Source organism: Doryrhamphus excisus, chromosome 11 (genome assembly GCF_030265055.1).
Source record: "Doryrhamphus excisus isolate RoL2022-K1 chromosome 11, RoL_Dexc_1.0, whole genome shotgun sequence".
NCBI lineage: Eukaryota > Metazoa > Chordata > Actinopteri > Syngnathiformes > Syngnathidae > Doryrhamphus > Doryrhamphus excisus.
The window spans coordinates 9,683,090-9,698,761 of NC_080476.1; the positions used below are offsets into that span (position 1 = coordinate 9,683,090).

General features: G+C 41.5%; 1 long non-coding RNA gene across 1 annotated transcript in view; it reads right to left on the reverse strand.

Annotated features, from left to right (window-relative positions):
• Window positions 1–7,294: 7,294 nt before the first annotated feature.
• LOC131137859 (uncharacterized) overlaps window positions 7,295–15,672 on the reverse strand; it is a 116,395-nt gene continuing 108,017 nt past the window's right edge. Inside the window, exon 4 of the long non-coding RNA XR_009131991.1 lies at window positions 7,295–7,322. This is a non-coding gene — a long non-coding RNA (uncharacterized LOC131137859). The remainder of the gene's footprint in view (window positions 7,323–15,672) is intronic.

Below are 15,672 nucleotides of genomic sequence, written 5' to 3' on the forward strand. Positions count from 1 at the left end.
TTGTTCACTTCCTGCTTTCCTAATATAGTTTATAGGTTTTTTTTTTTTGGGGGGGGGGGTTCTCACGTACCGAAGTACGAGGTGATATGACCATACAATGACATAATGGGTACCATAGTAACTGTCAATATAGTGATATATATAGCACATCATAACTAGTTCAAGTAAGTCGCATTGGCGAGAGATAGAAGCATATCTTCATTGGCTTTTAGGGTCGTAGTAAAGACTTTCTTCAGTAGCATGGTGACTGGAACATTCCATTTTTTTATGACTTGTACAAAAAAAAAGTCTGTGAAGCTTGTTAATTAACAGACAGTCACACACCACCTGCCATGGCCTCAAGCTAAAAGCAAGGAGCACGGACTACTGCTGCTGTTCACTGAGCTGTCAGGTGCTTTACTTTATCCAACAGATGTGTGTGTGTGCTCAGCTGTTTGTGTTGTAATTCACAGCAGGAGGAAAAAAAACAAAGCTAAAGAACAAGTCACAATCTGGCCTTGCTCGTCACCCATTTCCTCTACTGCATTGCCCGAGCTTGGACAAGGATCCCATGCTGGATCTACGACTAGTTTATGTCCATTCTGTTCCCCCTACTGATATGACTGAGACTGCCTCACATTTAACATACCAGAAACGTCCATTGATTTTTCTTTCGACCAAAACTGAATTATTGACAAGAGACATGTACCAGTTGCACTAAGAGCAAAGCAACAACACGCTACATTACACCGGCCTTAAGACTCACCCCTTTCAAGAATAAACATGCTAGCGTACATGGCCAGAGTGGTGCTATCATGGTTCGATGGCTTCAGAGGAATGGTTCAAGCCTCCTTCAAGAATCATGGGATGTCTGAGCGCTATTCAGCTGCTAAATATGGTTCGTGAATGCCATCAGACCGCCCCACGACTTCAGTGAAAAAACAAATAATATTTTTGCAAACATGAAACGCAACACAGCCTGTCATAGCGAGGATCTTAGTAGTTTTTGCAGTCGGCCCTATGACCTTCGTACGAGGTCATAATAAACAGCATAGCACCCCTGTCATTATGGAGGATCTTTGACTAGGTTTGGGAAGTGGATCTTGGAAGTTCTCCTGTCATATAAATAATCTTTAACTAGCATTTAGAAGTATATCCTCAGGCCTCGACAATAAAGATGTACCGATGGCCCGCGGCAAGTTAAAACAAAATTCAGGCAAGTAAATCCAATCAGTGATATTCCCGTCGGGCAAGTGCACTTTGGCATGCCATACTGTGAAGAGTTTTTTTTTTAAAGCGGTTCTTGTTGGGTGTTGGTAAAACACGGACTGCGTAATTCTGGTGGTAATTTGCAAACCAATCCTTGCAAATCTTGAACTGGACCAATCAGAATCGTTTATTTAGATCGCGGTCCGTAGTCCACAGTCCACAGTTCTTGTTCGCGATCAACCAATCAGCGATCGTTTGACTATGAAAACATCTATCATGGCGTCCCTGCCAACATGGTCTAATTCTTCAACAACTTCTGAAGGAAAAACAGCAAAAAGTGATGAACCAGTGCCTCCTAATTAAGTATTTTATTAGCGGCAGCAAATCAAATGATGGCACAGGTGAGTGAATCACATTGCTGTGACAATTTGAAGTGGTCACAATGAAACACCACCGATTAGATCCAATACTGATTTGTGCTGATTTTGCAGAAGCTACAAAATCTAGCGGTTCCATTTCTCTGTGTATTTTTCTCACCTTTTGCTTCACAAATTATTGTTTGACCATTGAGCATTTTTTTCTGGATTTAAAAACACTTTACTAGTACACAAATGTGTCTATTCAATAATGTTTCATTGTGGTGCACAACTTATAAATATCACTGCTTACTACGACTACGATGTGTAAGGTATGTACAGTAAACCTCGGATATATCGGATTCAATTGTTCCCACAGGTTTTGTCCGATATAAGAGAAATCCGTTATATGCGTATACCGGAAAATGTCCGTTTTAGGCATATATCGGATTTATATCCGGTATATGCGTAAATCGGATTTTATCCGTTATAAAAAGGCACTTCCTTGACTATGTTTCCAATGTACCTGGACGCGCAGGCAACGCTGCAAATGACGTCGTATAGCGGCCTGTCACGATTCGGCGAATCGGAGCACCACGATGCAGCCATCCGATATATGCGAGGGAAATTTAATGGAAATGCATTGGAACGGGACTGGAGATTTTGTCCGAAATAGGCGAAATCCGTTATAAAAAAATCCGATATATGCAATGAATTTTTATTGGAAATGCATTACAGAAAAATTGGTTCTTTTTTATCTGTCCGTTGTGAGCGAAATTCCGATATATCCGAGTCCGATATATCCGAGGTTTACTGTATGTAGTAAATTAGATTAGCACATACTACAGTATTAATTGGCCCTGTACCCTAGAAACCGCCCATGAATGATACGGGAAAAGGCCGAAATGATACTGTGTCAAAGCCCAGGGCAGTGATACTGATAAAATATAGAGTTTAACCATGTCCAGTATCAGCCCCCGTAGCTGTCCATTCAGAGCGCGCTGCTCTGGTATCGTGCCCGTGAAACAACCAATCAGAGAACAGCGCACAAGTGTGAACACATAGCTTTTCTTTTGCTGCCCAAAACTTGATTAATGGAACTTTAATTGTCAGACATTGATAAGATAAGACTGTTGATAAAATATTATTGAAATATTTTTGCAATTATTGTGTTTACACCGTTTAGATATAATACATGTAATAAACTGAACATTTTCCGGAAACAAAATGGTCTTTTGATTAAATCGTACGTGATAATAAGCTCATGATTAAATAGTATGTGATAAGTATCACATACCATATCACAGACCTTCGGTCCCGGGCTGATACTGACACTTGGGGGTATGATACCTGGCCTGATACCAGACAAACCATGTGATAACCTATAATGATATCATTATGGCAGTCTTTTCATTTTACATGGGGCAAACTCGGGCAAGTAGTTCTCACCTTAAGGATTCCCCAATGGGCAAGTCATTTTTGTTTTTAATGTAGAGCGCTGATCCTAAAAGCAGCAAAGCACTACTTATTACATAGGACATCTTTGTCGCATTATTGCAGTAGTTATTGAAACAACAGGAGAGCTGTTGTTTCCTAACCATTGCACAAATGGTCAGTGATTTATGAGCAATTAGCAGTTCCGTTTTTGTTAACGGCCAGCATATTTCTTGACCAGTCTTGCTGGAACTTTGCCGAATTGAGTTTGTCAGTCCCTGAAGGCTGTGTACCAATTTTGGTGTTGATTGACACAAACGTCTTGGCTCCTGAACATTTTCATTCAAAAGCCCGTTTGCAGATAAAGTGCATGTTTTGTCAGAATAAAACAGCCAAATGTGAGGTTTTAAGGTATTCATTTTGTCAGGTTTAAAAGGGTTTTAGATGGATTGCTCCCGGAGAGAAATAAGACAAGTGTACATGTAGTAAATGTTACTGACGGATCGTATTGCAAGTCAAACTAAACTTTTATAACGTCATAAAGTTTAACTGATGGATGGCTTTGTGGTTCTTTGATTCGTTTTCAGAAGGTAAGTGATTACGTTGTCTGTCAAAGGACTCTTTTTTTTTTTTGTGGTTTTAAGAGTTGGAGGGGGGCGGGGGGCGCTGCTGGAAACCCATTAAAAGATCCTTTATTAGAGAGTGGGACAACTTATCCTTATTGATCCTAAGCTGCAGTAAGATCAGCAACCGTGACCTCATCTTATCTTGCCACAGCAGACCCATTAAAATTACAAACAAACTAACCAATATATAGCAATTCCACATGTACTCTATAGCTATTCAACTGCCGGCTCGAGGGCCAAATATGGACTTACATACAAGTTACAGATTCCTAAAAACAGCAGAGCATCAGGAATTTAGTCCGAAACTTAGATGAGATTAGCATATTTGTAGCAGCAAACTATGGTCATGTAAAGGATCTTTGACTAGGCCACTGATCGGTATCGGCTGATATCAGAGAAAAAGGATGGTATCGATATCGGCTGATACTGAAACGGAGATCCCCTCTACCGATCAGCTCTGCCCTCGCTGCAGCATTCAGAACAACCATGTCTGCTGTCTGAGGGACTTCCTTCCTGTTTTGCACCCTTCAAAACTCGACCATGGCGCTTTGAAAAGCTTTAGATTGATGTGACATTTGGAGACACTATGTAGTACTTTTAGTGCAGGAGGAACTTTTGTTGTGTGCGGGGCTGCGTTGGACTCTGGATGGCGAGTGATGAACGTGCCTTCTACAACCACTTCCGAGTCTGTGAGTACGGTCATGGTGGTTGCACGTCAGTGTCTGCACTTCCCCAGTTCGACTGTCCAATGAGTGAAAAGTGATCGTTATGTACACTGATTTAAACAGTGATGCCAAGCTGACGGATGAGTTCCGCATCTGCGGTTCAAAAGGCAGTGGATGCTGCTGAAGGGGCCCAACAGAAGCAGCCAAACATGCTTTTCATTCAGGTTTTCAGTTAATATGAAAAGACTACAAATATATGCATTGTGAAATGTTACAAAACTGAGTAGCTCTTGGTCACTTTCATTTTGTAAAAAACCTTGGTGACCCCCTAATATAGCCCCTATATATATGTGATTGATATCGGCAGAATAAAACCGTGATCGGAACATCCCTCGTCCTGATCTATCATACCACAGAGCTGACGCCAACAACTGCACATTCATTTTCAGTCCCAACCAAAACCTTTCTTTAACTAATTAGCTTGGACTAATAAACGCATGAAAGACGCTATGATTTCTTCCAGACATTGTCTCTTATATTTAATGAGATAATTCCCAAAGCTGCAGAAATACACGACTTCTACGAGGCCAATTAAGCCAGGCATACTGTCAACATCAACTAGAAGTATTTTGGAAAAAATGGCCAACATGTATGTGTAATTTAAATGAGCAACGGAATAAGAAAAAGAGGATGTAAGTATGGAGAAGGTGATGCTGCTATATAAAGTTTCCCAAAGTTCTTCGGTTTGGTTGTCAGGGTGTCAGGTACAAGTTCTTTGTACTTTTCAATGCCTACCGACTGACAGATGGAAAGAGTGAGAGATGGATCATCAGTGACTGAAGTGAGAGTTAGCTATGAAACTTGTAAACGCTGGATGGGGGAAAAAAAAAAGAAGAACATGCTATCATGGACATCTCTGCCACTGGTGTCAGGGGATACCAGTCTCTGACATCGGTGCTGCCAATTACAGAGGCCTAAGCAGAAAAGGAATAGTGTCATGCTCCCCGATGCTAATGAAAAGTCTAATTATTTCAGACAGCATTGGCTTTGACACTTTGGAAATCTGAGGGGATCGGCTGCTTGAGAAGAAATCAGTCCCAGTGGGCCGATTGGGATAGGGTGGTTTCTGGAAGGAAACACAGATGGACGAAGAAGAGGATTGAAACAAAGCATGGGCTGGAGGAAAGCCAAGAATGGCCTCCTGACACGACAAACTCAATGCAATTTATTAACACACACACTCTCACACACACACACACACACACACACACACCTCCGCAGGGAGATGTCATACCTTCACCTCCGCTCTTGCAGCTTTCTGAAGGGTCAATAGCAAAGAGGAATTAAACCACTGCATGCTACATCTCCACAGAATGGAGGAACGGTGACTTCTAGTCAACAACCAACCAGAATTGAACCATCAACCACTACCACTTAAATACTGTATCCATAGCCATGTATCAACTGGTTTAGCCTTGACTGCCTAGGCTACAAAAAAAACAACCACAAGCATCTCTCACTCTGCATGTAGTCAGCCATAACATGACATGATAAGAATGGAAAAAAAGTTCTCCTCCTATTCTGTGTGGAAGTGGTAAGTTTATGGCTTCTTACATTGTCCTTATTCCTCATTCTGTTTGAAACTCTTTGCAATAAACAAACTGGAGTCTCCTGCGTCTCTACAAACAAAGAATTATAGGCGTGTACAGGTGACTATAGGGGTGTTATTTCAAATCTACAGGGCTCTAATAATGGTACAAATCATATTCATTCATTCATTCATTTTCTACCGCTTTTTCCTCACGAGGGTCGCAAGGGGTGCTGGAGCCTATCCCAGCTGTCTTCGGGCGAAAGGCGGGTTACACCCTGGACTGATCGCAAGCCAATCACAGGGCACATATAGACAAACAACCATTCACACTCACATTCATACCTATGGACAATTTGGAGTTGCCAATTAACCTAGCATGTTTTTGGAATGTGGGAGGAAACCGGAGTACCCGGAGAAAACCCACGCATGCACGAGGAGAACATGCAAACTCCACACAGAGATGCCCGAGGATGGAATTGAACCCTGATCTCCTAGCTGCGAGGTCTGCGCGCTAACCACTAGTCCACCGTGCCGCCCGGTACAAATTATATATTTTTTGAAATGTATTCAGAAACAGGTTTTCTATGCTCTTTAGCCATGGAAATATTCCATTTATTTATATTGACTCCTACTTAAGAATTCACACATCATGGTCGGGACTGGAACCAATTAACCGCGAGAAACGGGAGTTGGAGTTCCGTTAAGCGGGAAGAACATAAAAGGACATGATGCACTATGTTGTGAAATATAATAATTGATTGAAAATCAACCCTTTTTTTAAGCATGTAAACCCACTTGGGAACATGTTAATTGGAAAGAACATTTCCAGCACAACCAGCTACTGTATTGACGACAGCTTGTTTACTGCTTTAGCCATCAACGACTGCTCACGTTCTCCGGTTGCCAGATCCTCTAGAGATTCCATGCCTGGAGTAATATGAGGGGGGCTGACCTTGTTGCCACAATGCACTTGTTATGTCTGCGTTGGTGATTAGTTCAAGCAGTCCATCTCGATCTCCACAGGATAACTGCTGGAAAGATGCCCGTAAACATGAGTACTGCACAGCAGGGGTCCTCAGTTAAACATTTGTCCACGGGCCAAAATTATTCACAGTAGACACTGAGGGCCAGGTGATAATAATACAAAAAAAATAATACCATATTGCCTGTACTGCAGCAAGACACAGGTTCAGAGACTTGGTTCACTGGTCCAAATTTAAAATTCCAGAACCGTCCCCCCTGTCAATAATCAGGGAGGGTGGGGAGCGATGAACTGCATCCAAGTTGTGATGTTTCACCTCTGCAGGTCCTATTCCTATGGAACGGTGCTTAGATTAGTACACAGTAAACACAACCGCTCCCCCACCTCATTTTTAGTAAATGCATATTTTGTAGTCCTGTTCCCTGTGGTCGTTTTTCCCAACCCAATGGTTGCTGGTTCCATTCTCAGTTCTCCTGTGACCTGTTTTGAGGACATGATATAGTTAGTATAATGACATCAAGAGAGTAAAGTTGTTCAGTGACACTTGGAAAAGTTAGTACGGAACCAATGAACGTGATGTCCACCTATGGATTCCTCGTGGGACAAAAACGAGTTCCTAACTAATTGCATTGATTGTTTGTTTAAAAAAACCTTATTGTCACTGTGGGAAAACATCATATTTGGAATCCTAGGTGGATAACTCGAACTAGTAGTACAGGCAAAGTGTGTAAACATTCATTTAATTTCTACCGCTTATACTCATGAGGGTCGTGGGGGTGCTGGAGCCTATCCCAGCTGTCTTTCAGGCAAGGGGCGGGGTACACCCTGGACTGGTGGCCAGCCAATCATAGGGCACATATAGACAAACAACAAATTTGGAGTCACCAATTAACCTAGCATGTTTTTAGAATGTGGGAGGAAACCCGAGTACCCGGAGAAAACTTGCATGCATGGGGAGAACATGCAAACTCCAAACAGAAATGGCCGAAGGTGGAATTGAACCCTGGTCTCCTAGTTCTTAGGTCTGCTAACCACTCGACCGCCGTGCAGCCCAACTTTCCATTATGTTCCATTATTTTCTATTGGACAAATTATTGAATTTGTGTTCAACTTTGGAGGTTCCATTCTATGTTCTTCCCAGTAGCGAGGCAATGAGTACGCCTTTAAAATGTAAAAAATATTTGAAGAGTTTGGTAAGGCATCAATTGTCTCAACAATATGAGACGCGTTATTAATATTATTGGCAACCCAATGTGAAACAGGATACTGATGTGTATACTGATCGGTATTTGTGATCATCTTGGATACACATACGCCAATCATGTGTTTTGTTTATGGAAACTGACCAATCGCGAAAAAAACCTCTAACTTGTATGATCTATTTTCCAGTTTTAATACAACATTTATGGGTTTGGATGTTATCGACAGCATCCAAAAGGTCTGATTTAGACTTTTATGGGGTCGAAATGAACGTTTACAATATTGGTAGCACTAAAAACGTCAAGGCAATGTCTTAAAGGCGAGGTATTAATAAAGACTCTAAAACAGCACAAGCTGTCATCCATGGAAAATCATATGGAATCCCTTGCCCCTCTTCATTGGAATTCAGCTCAGCCTGAGAGCACCCCCCAGGGATTTCAAACACAGTGTGTTAAAAATAGTATGATATTTATTAGCTTTCATGCCTACATTTGATGGAATATACTATATGATTTAAGGCCATCATTGCTTATCCATTTCAATAACAAATTGCCCCACTTGTGGTATCTTCCCACATTGCTGAAGCTCTAAAACACAGCACCAAACGACCACAGGGATCACCATGGTGTGTAATCCTGCCAGGAAAGGCAATTTATCAGGTGATATTGCCTCTGTGTAGAGTGGGGGTCCCTAAGCCCCTCTCTAGCAAAGCACTATTGGTTTGGACCAGCAGCAGAGAGAGTGGGGGAGGTCTCCTCCTTGATCTGTGGTCCACCACAATCAATCTTGCGAGAGATCCAGAGCCTCCATGAGCACAGCAACACAGGGTCTAATGAAGGCCTCCGTGTCAGTCGTACCGCAACATGTTTATCAATGTCACCGTATGTCAGCTTAAAGATTTTTGCTTGGATAGATAGCTTGGCCTATGGTAGCAACGTCCTTGCCCTTTTTCCTTACCGGTTTTCCAACATGGGAATTGACTTTTACTTGAATTTATTTTTATTTAAGGGACGTCTTGCTTGGAGTTCATGAGATCCTACCATACTGTAATGCAGGGGTCTCAAACACGCGGCCTGCGGGCCACATACTAGTTTGAGGCCCCTGCCTTGATATGAAAGTTTAATGTTAGTGCGGCCCGCGCAAGTTTGATATGGATGCTGCATGGAATCATGTACCCAGAAAAAATTATTACGTTTGATTAATGTTCATGTTAAAGGTTAAATAACTGTTAATAGTTATCCTCCCTATCCGTGTGGAAGTGGTAAGTTTTCGGCTTTTTAAGTTTAAAGGAAATAACTTGGAGGCTACCGTTTAGGTCGCTAGCTCTCTAGTTTGCGAGTTAGCATGTGTCTCAAGACCCTGCAGTTGCGCAATATGTTGTAAATAAAAATAGTATAAATGTGACTATAGTCGTGTTTTGTCATGTCTACAGGGCTCTAATAATGCTTTGTTAATTTTAATCTGAAAAAAAATAATTTGTCTACCCACCAACGATATGTGGTTTCTTAAGTTTTTATGATTTGCCGTTTTATTATTATTATTATATTTATTCATTTATTACTGATTGATTGATTTTCTTTATTCTTGATTTGTTTATTTATTTTTCATCTTATTTTGTGTAGAAAAATAAAAAGTAAGATATTTGAGAACAGTGGAATGTTTTATCAGAGCTTTTGTTGTAGAAAATCGGAACCAAAGCAAAGTTTATTCATATTTCTATTTTTAATAAATGTTTTTTTTTTTTTGGAAAACCTGATGCGGCCCAGCCTCGCCCAGACCCTAACTCCAGTGGCCCCCAGGTAAATTGAGTTTGAGACCCCTGCTGTAATGTATTTTACGATGTAACATACAGTAGCTAACGATTATTTTAATAACCGATTAATCGGTCGATTATTTTTTCGATCATAGGATCCAAAAAAAATATTTTTAATTTCGGCCTCTTTTTTTCTATGCCGCTTATCCTCACTTAGGGGTATGCTGGAGCCTATCCCAGCTGACTACAGGCGAGGTACACTGGTCGCCAGCCAATCACAGGGCACATATAGACAAACAACCACTAACACTGACATCCATACCTATGGACGATAGGAGTAGAGCATCATGGCTCTCATGTGCTAATGTTTAACTCCTAATTGGCTCACAATGCTGATGATGCTCCTGTACAGTTCCTCCAAGGCTTTCAGCGTTCGTAATGCAGCATATAATGTGCTTCATCTAATTTATTGCATGCAACTCTCTGAGGTATACCGGCTTTTTTTTTTCCTAGTTTGGTTAATTATTTAAAGCGCTTTATCACAATTAAATGTGCATTTCTAGCGTTACAACACAATTAGGTCACATTATCTCGCAAGCTACAGGTAAATAAATTCTTGATTTTTAGAAAAAAACAGTTGTGGAAATTTTGGCTGACCTCCAGAGCAGAGGGAGGTTGGAATAGTTTAATATCAAAGTGTTTCTCTCTCTTCTGCAGCCACTGTCTTATTATTATCTTCACCTCCAGGAGGCAAACTAGACATGGGGGTGAAATGTGAACATTTTAAAGGCCTCAGATCCTCGCCTGTAGTGTCCAAACCTATTATAATCACTGTGACACATGGAAATGAGGTCATGTATTCTCTGTGGGCCAATCCTTATCCATATTTCTGGGATTTCTCTCGTGTTAAGACGGAAGAAGAATGAGAGAGAAATATGGGAGCAAGTCCCACAGAGGATCATTAATGTGGAAAAAAGAAAAAGGCAGACAAACTAGGACGTTCAGCCCTATGCATCATGACAAAGGGCTTACAATATTGATCTAAACAACAGTTGCTCCCCTCAAAAGGATGATACATGTTAACTTTTTTTGTATGTGTCTAACAATGCAATGCTAAGTATGTGTGCTATGTCTACAAGATGGACATTTGAGTAATGTTCCATAATCGACTAAAGGATGCAATTAATACAGTATATTTAATCAATGAGTAATGTAATCCTCATCATATACATGAAGTATTTCCATTGACAGTAAAAACATGTAGTAGAAACACGTGATTTCTGTCAGCATGACTTGCAGGCTCCACATTCGCACCACCAATTCTTGGTGGACCTGACACTCTCGCCCCCCCCCCAGCTGCTTCGATTCTTGCTTGCTCAGCTTCTAAAACACTCTGTATTTCTATCCATTTTCTATACCGCTCATCCTCACGAGGGTCGCATGCTGGAGCCTATCCTAGCTGTCTTCAGGCAAGAGGCGGGGTACACTCTGGACTGGTCGCCAGCCAATCACAGGGCACATATAGACAAACAACCATTCACACTCACATTCATACCTATGGACAATTTGGAGTCACCAATTAACCTAGCATGTTTTTGGAATGTGGGAGGAAACCGGAGTACCCGGAGAAAACTCACGCATACACAGGGGAATCGAACCCAGGTATCCTACCCACCGTGCAGCCATCCTCAGTATATTCAGCCTCAAGAAGATAAGGATATGGATCCTCATTTGTCCTAAATTACCGTATTTTCCGACTATAAGTTGCAATTTAAAATAACCGCAAGAGGGTGCACTCGGTTTGCGTGCCAGTTTCTGCTACTCCTATCACTCCTGTACCACTTATTTACAATGTAAACATCAACATATGTGAATAACTGTTAATATGTTGCATTAACATACCACCTACTCAAGTTAAGTTATTACTATAAGTAGCCTTTCAAGATAAAATGTAACAATAAGTCATATAAAATACATTTCCCCTCAAAATTGATAATTAGAGTCCAGTGTAACTTCTTCATCGTGCATTTTTGGCTGGTGCGACTTGTTGTTGTTGACTAAAGTAGCGTTAAAATCAGTTCCGTAAATGCTTAAAATGACCAAAATACTGTAAGCAACATGAACATGCTTATTAATTCACTGTTAATCCATGTATATAAAGGGTTCTGAAGGGTTCTTTTATAAGCAGAATAGATGAATTCCAATTACGTGTATTCGTGTCAAAAAACATCCAGAACAACTGTTCTTCCAGTCCTGTTCATGACATCAATTACGTTATGGAATATTAAATAACTACACTTATTTATAATTAGTTAAAGGTGAGAGTAAAATCACTTAAATAAGCTTTTCTTCAATGTCATTTCACAAACTGGAGTTCTACAATAGCAACAAGTACCTCCACTCACTGACAGCCTGTCCTTGAGACAACAACGACTCTTTTACTACTTTCATTTATCATTTCCAACATTAAACAATGAATAAAAAAGCAGGCTTAAACGTATATTATATTATTATGACATAAAAATGGCTCATCTAAAATTGGATGACTGACATGTCTTACTACAGTTCATCTGTAATAATTCATATGGCAGTTAAAAAAAGTGACTCTTTTGTTAAAGCTTTATTTGTATCCGCTACTCCAGGGGTCGGGAACCTTTTTGGATATGAAAGAAATATATTTTAAAATGTATTTTTTTTTTACCGTACCACTAAACACATGCATTTTTAGACAATTTTACAATATAATAAGTCTCTTTGTGTGGTTGATACGTTGATAATGTGTGAGAGCCAGATGCAGACATGAAAAGAGTCGTACATGGCTCGCGAGTAATGGGTTCCCGATCCCTGCGTTTTTCCTTTCACAGAAGTAAACTGACTGGGAAGCTTCTCAGACATATCTCAACAGTGTAATTGTTCTGGACTGAATATAATAATTCATATTCTCTGAGGGTTTATAGCATTCAGCTCAAGTGTCATCATGCTGACGGCACGGTAATGTATTGATACACAAGGCGACGCCGACTCTCAATCTAAACCTGCAAGTTGGATTCTTTTTTTTTGTTTGTTTGATGTCATCGAAAGTGGAATTTGGAAAGGTCGTAGCAAAGGGCAGGTGAGATATATACAAGTCTGTTTTTCTCCTGTCAGTCCCTTGGAGCTGAATGTTGTGGGGTATATTTATCATCGGAACATTCCCGAAACATAATAGAATATTTATGAACGTTATTTTCACCTGCCTGGACTGAAATTAACTTGACAAAAGAGCCATGTCCACAGGGGGGTTGGCACTCCTATGGGAGTAAACACTATATATGAGATGATATGACATAAACTAATTGAAAAAAAAATGTAGTACTGAATCCAACCACCATAGGCACTATTGGATTATTGCCTGGAGGACAAAATGATAGTTTGTTGGTGAAAACCGAGAAACTACTAAAAATGGTTCAAACTGCATGTCGTCTTCAAATGAAACAGTAGTATTCATTCATTCATTCATTCATTTTGTACCACTTATCCTCACAAGAGTCGCGGGCATGCTGGAGCCTATCCCAGCAGGGCACATATAGACAAACAACCATTCACACTCACGAATGGTTGTTTGTCTATATGTGCCCTGTGATTGGCTGGCGACCAGTCCAGAGTGTACCCCGCCTCTCGCCCGAAGACAGCTGGGATAGGCTCCAGCACACCCTGCGACCCTCGTGAAGAAAAGCGGCAGAAAATGAATGAATGAATTCACACTCACATTCATACCTATGGACAATTTGGAGTTGCCAATTAACCTAGCATGTGGGAGGAAACCAGAGTACCGAGGGTGGAATTGAACTCGGGTCTCCTAGCTGTGTGGCCTGCATGCTTGAACAGTAATATTTTTGGGTAAATACTGTATTTTCTGGACTATAAGTCGCTACGGAGTATAAGTCGCACAAGGTCAAAAATGCACAATTAGGTATAAAAAAAAAAACATACATAAGTCGCACAGGAGTATAAGTCGCATTTTTCAATGGTTATTCAGCTACACAAAAAATAAACATGAACAGAAAAGGTGTCCAGTGTTTATGTAACATAAACATTTTTTTCATTTATAAGTCGCTCTGGAGTATAAGTCGCAGGAACAGCCAACCTAGGAAAAAAAAGTGTGACTTATAGTCCGGAAAATACGGTATTTTTAGACATCCTGATTTTGTACCAGGAATACCAACCTGTCAACCGCATCAGGCTTAGCAACTGTCTGTCTTCCTTGTCCTACATTTGTTCGAGAGCTTGTTATAATTACGACAGGGAAGCTCACTGGACATCACGAGTCAGCAGCCATTTTTGCCCACTGTTGCAATAGGGATCATATATTTAGCAATGTAATAGCTCACCACTTTTCCCCCTTTGAGCTCAATTCCTGCTGGGGTTTGTCATTCCAAGGGTTTTCAGGAGCCACTGTGCAGATGTGCCGGTGAAACCTCCACACACGACCTCCACTGGGAAGGTGAATGCTCTCCACCCAGTTCGTTAGCATTTTGCTGACAGCTCCGCATACTTCTGCTTGCATGCAGTCTCCATCTGTTCTTTGTATGGGACAGTCAATTCCACCATGATCACTATCCTGGCAGATGTTGACCAGCTCTGCAGGGAACGTGGAGGTCGGATGCTAATTGACACAACCCTCCTCATGACAGAAGGGACTGATTTTGGTGCAGTACTGCACACATTGGTCCTTGGTCTGGTGAACAGGGTACACTTCAGGGCTGTGGAAGGGTTGTTCCTGTTAGTTTCCTTTTTGCAGGGGCCCCAGAATCTCCGCCTTGAACTGGAGAGGATGTGCGTCAATTTGATGGATTTGGGGAGTTACACAGACGGCAAGGACTTTCTGTGCCATACCAGGCGTATACAGGTTCTGGGGGGTAGGGGGTGTGTGATAAGTGGCCTTAACAAGGAAGCTCAGTCATGTTTGGGGAGTTTTCCACATGTCAGCTCAGGTGATGTCCTGTTGGGCGAGAGGCAGGGTACACCCTGGACTAGTCGCCAGCCAATCACAGGGCACATATAGACAAACAACCATTCACACTCACATTCATCCCTATGGACAATTTGGAGTCGCCAATTAACCTAGCATGTTTTTGGAATGTGGGAGGAAACCGGAGTACCCGGAGAAAACCCACGCATGCACGGGGAGAACATGCAAACTCCACACAGAGATGGCCGAGGGTGGAATTGAACCCTTCTCTCCTAGCTGTGAGGTCTGCGCGCTAACCACTCGCCCGCCGTGCCGCCCTAGAGCTGTCCTATCTAGTCAAATTAGAACAATCCCATTTAGTTGTTGAGCCTGAACTGATGAAGCCTGCTTGAATGAGATAACCTGAACAGTCCAGTTGTGATTGATTCCATACCCTGAGAATACAATGAATGGGCGTATTCAGAGGGACAGATGTAAAGTAGTACCAAAGACACAATTTTAACGTAATCACAACTTTATGAAGTAAATCGCGGTTAAGTCAAGATGAGAACCCCCTGCATTAAGAAACAAAAGACCTCTAGATGATGTACTCAGGCTCCGGTGTCTGTGTGAGGTCTGCTGATTGTTCCAGCAACTTTAAATCAACATGGCATTGCCCTCCTGGGAACTCTGACACACAGAGTCTTCCTCAAAGGCCACAAACAGGTGAGGAGACTTTATTTGGCTCGGGCCAGAGGCTGTTACTGTCTGTCTACTGACCCATAAAGACTCACATGCACATAGACACAAATGCAGGTAAAGACTATGAAATGAGTCACGGATGTTGCGTTGAAGGGCAAACCATCCCTCAGGTTGGTGTGACTGCCGTGGCTGCCAAATCAAAACAGTGGCAAAAAAAACGGTTCGGTTACCTATAAGGTATTTCA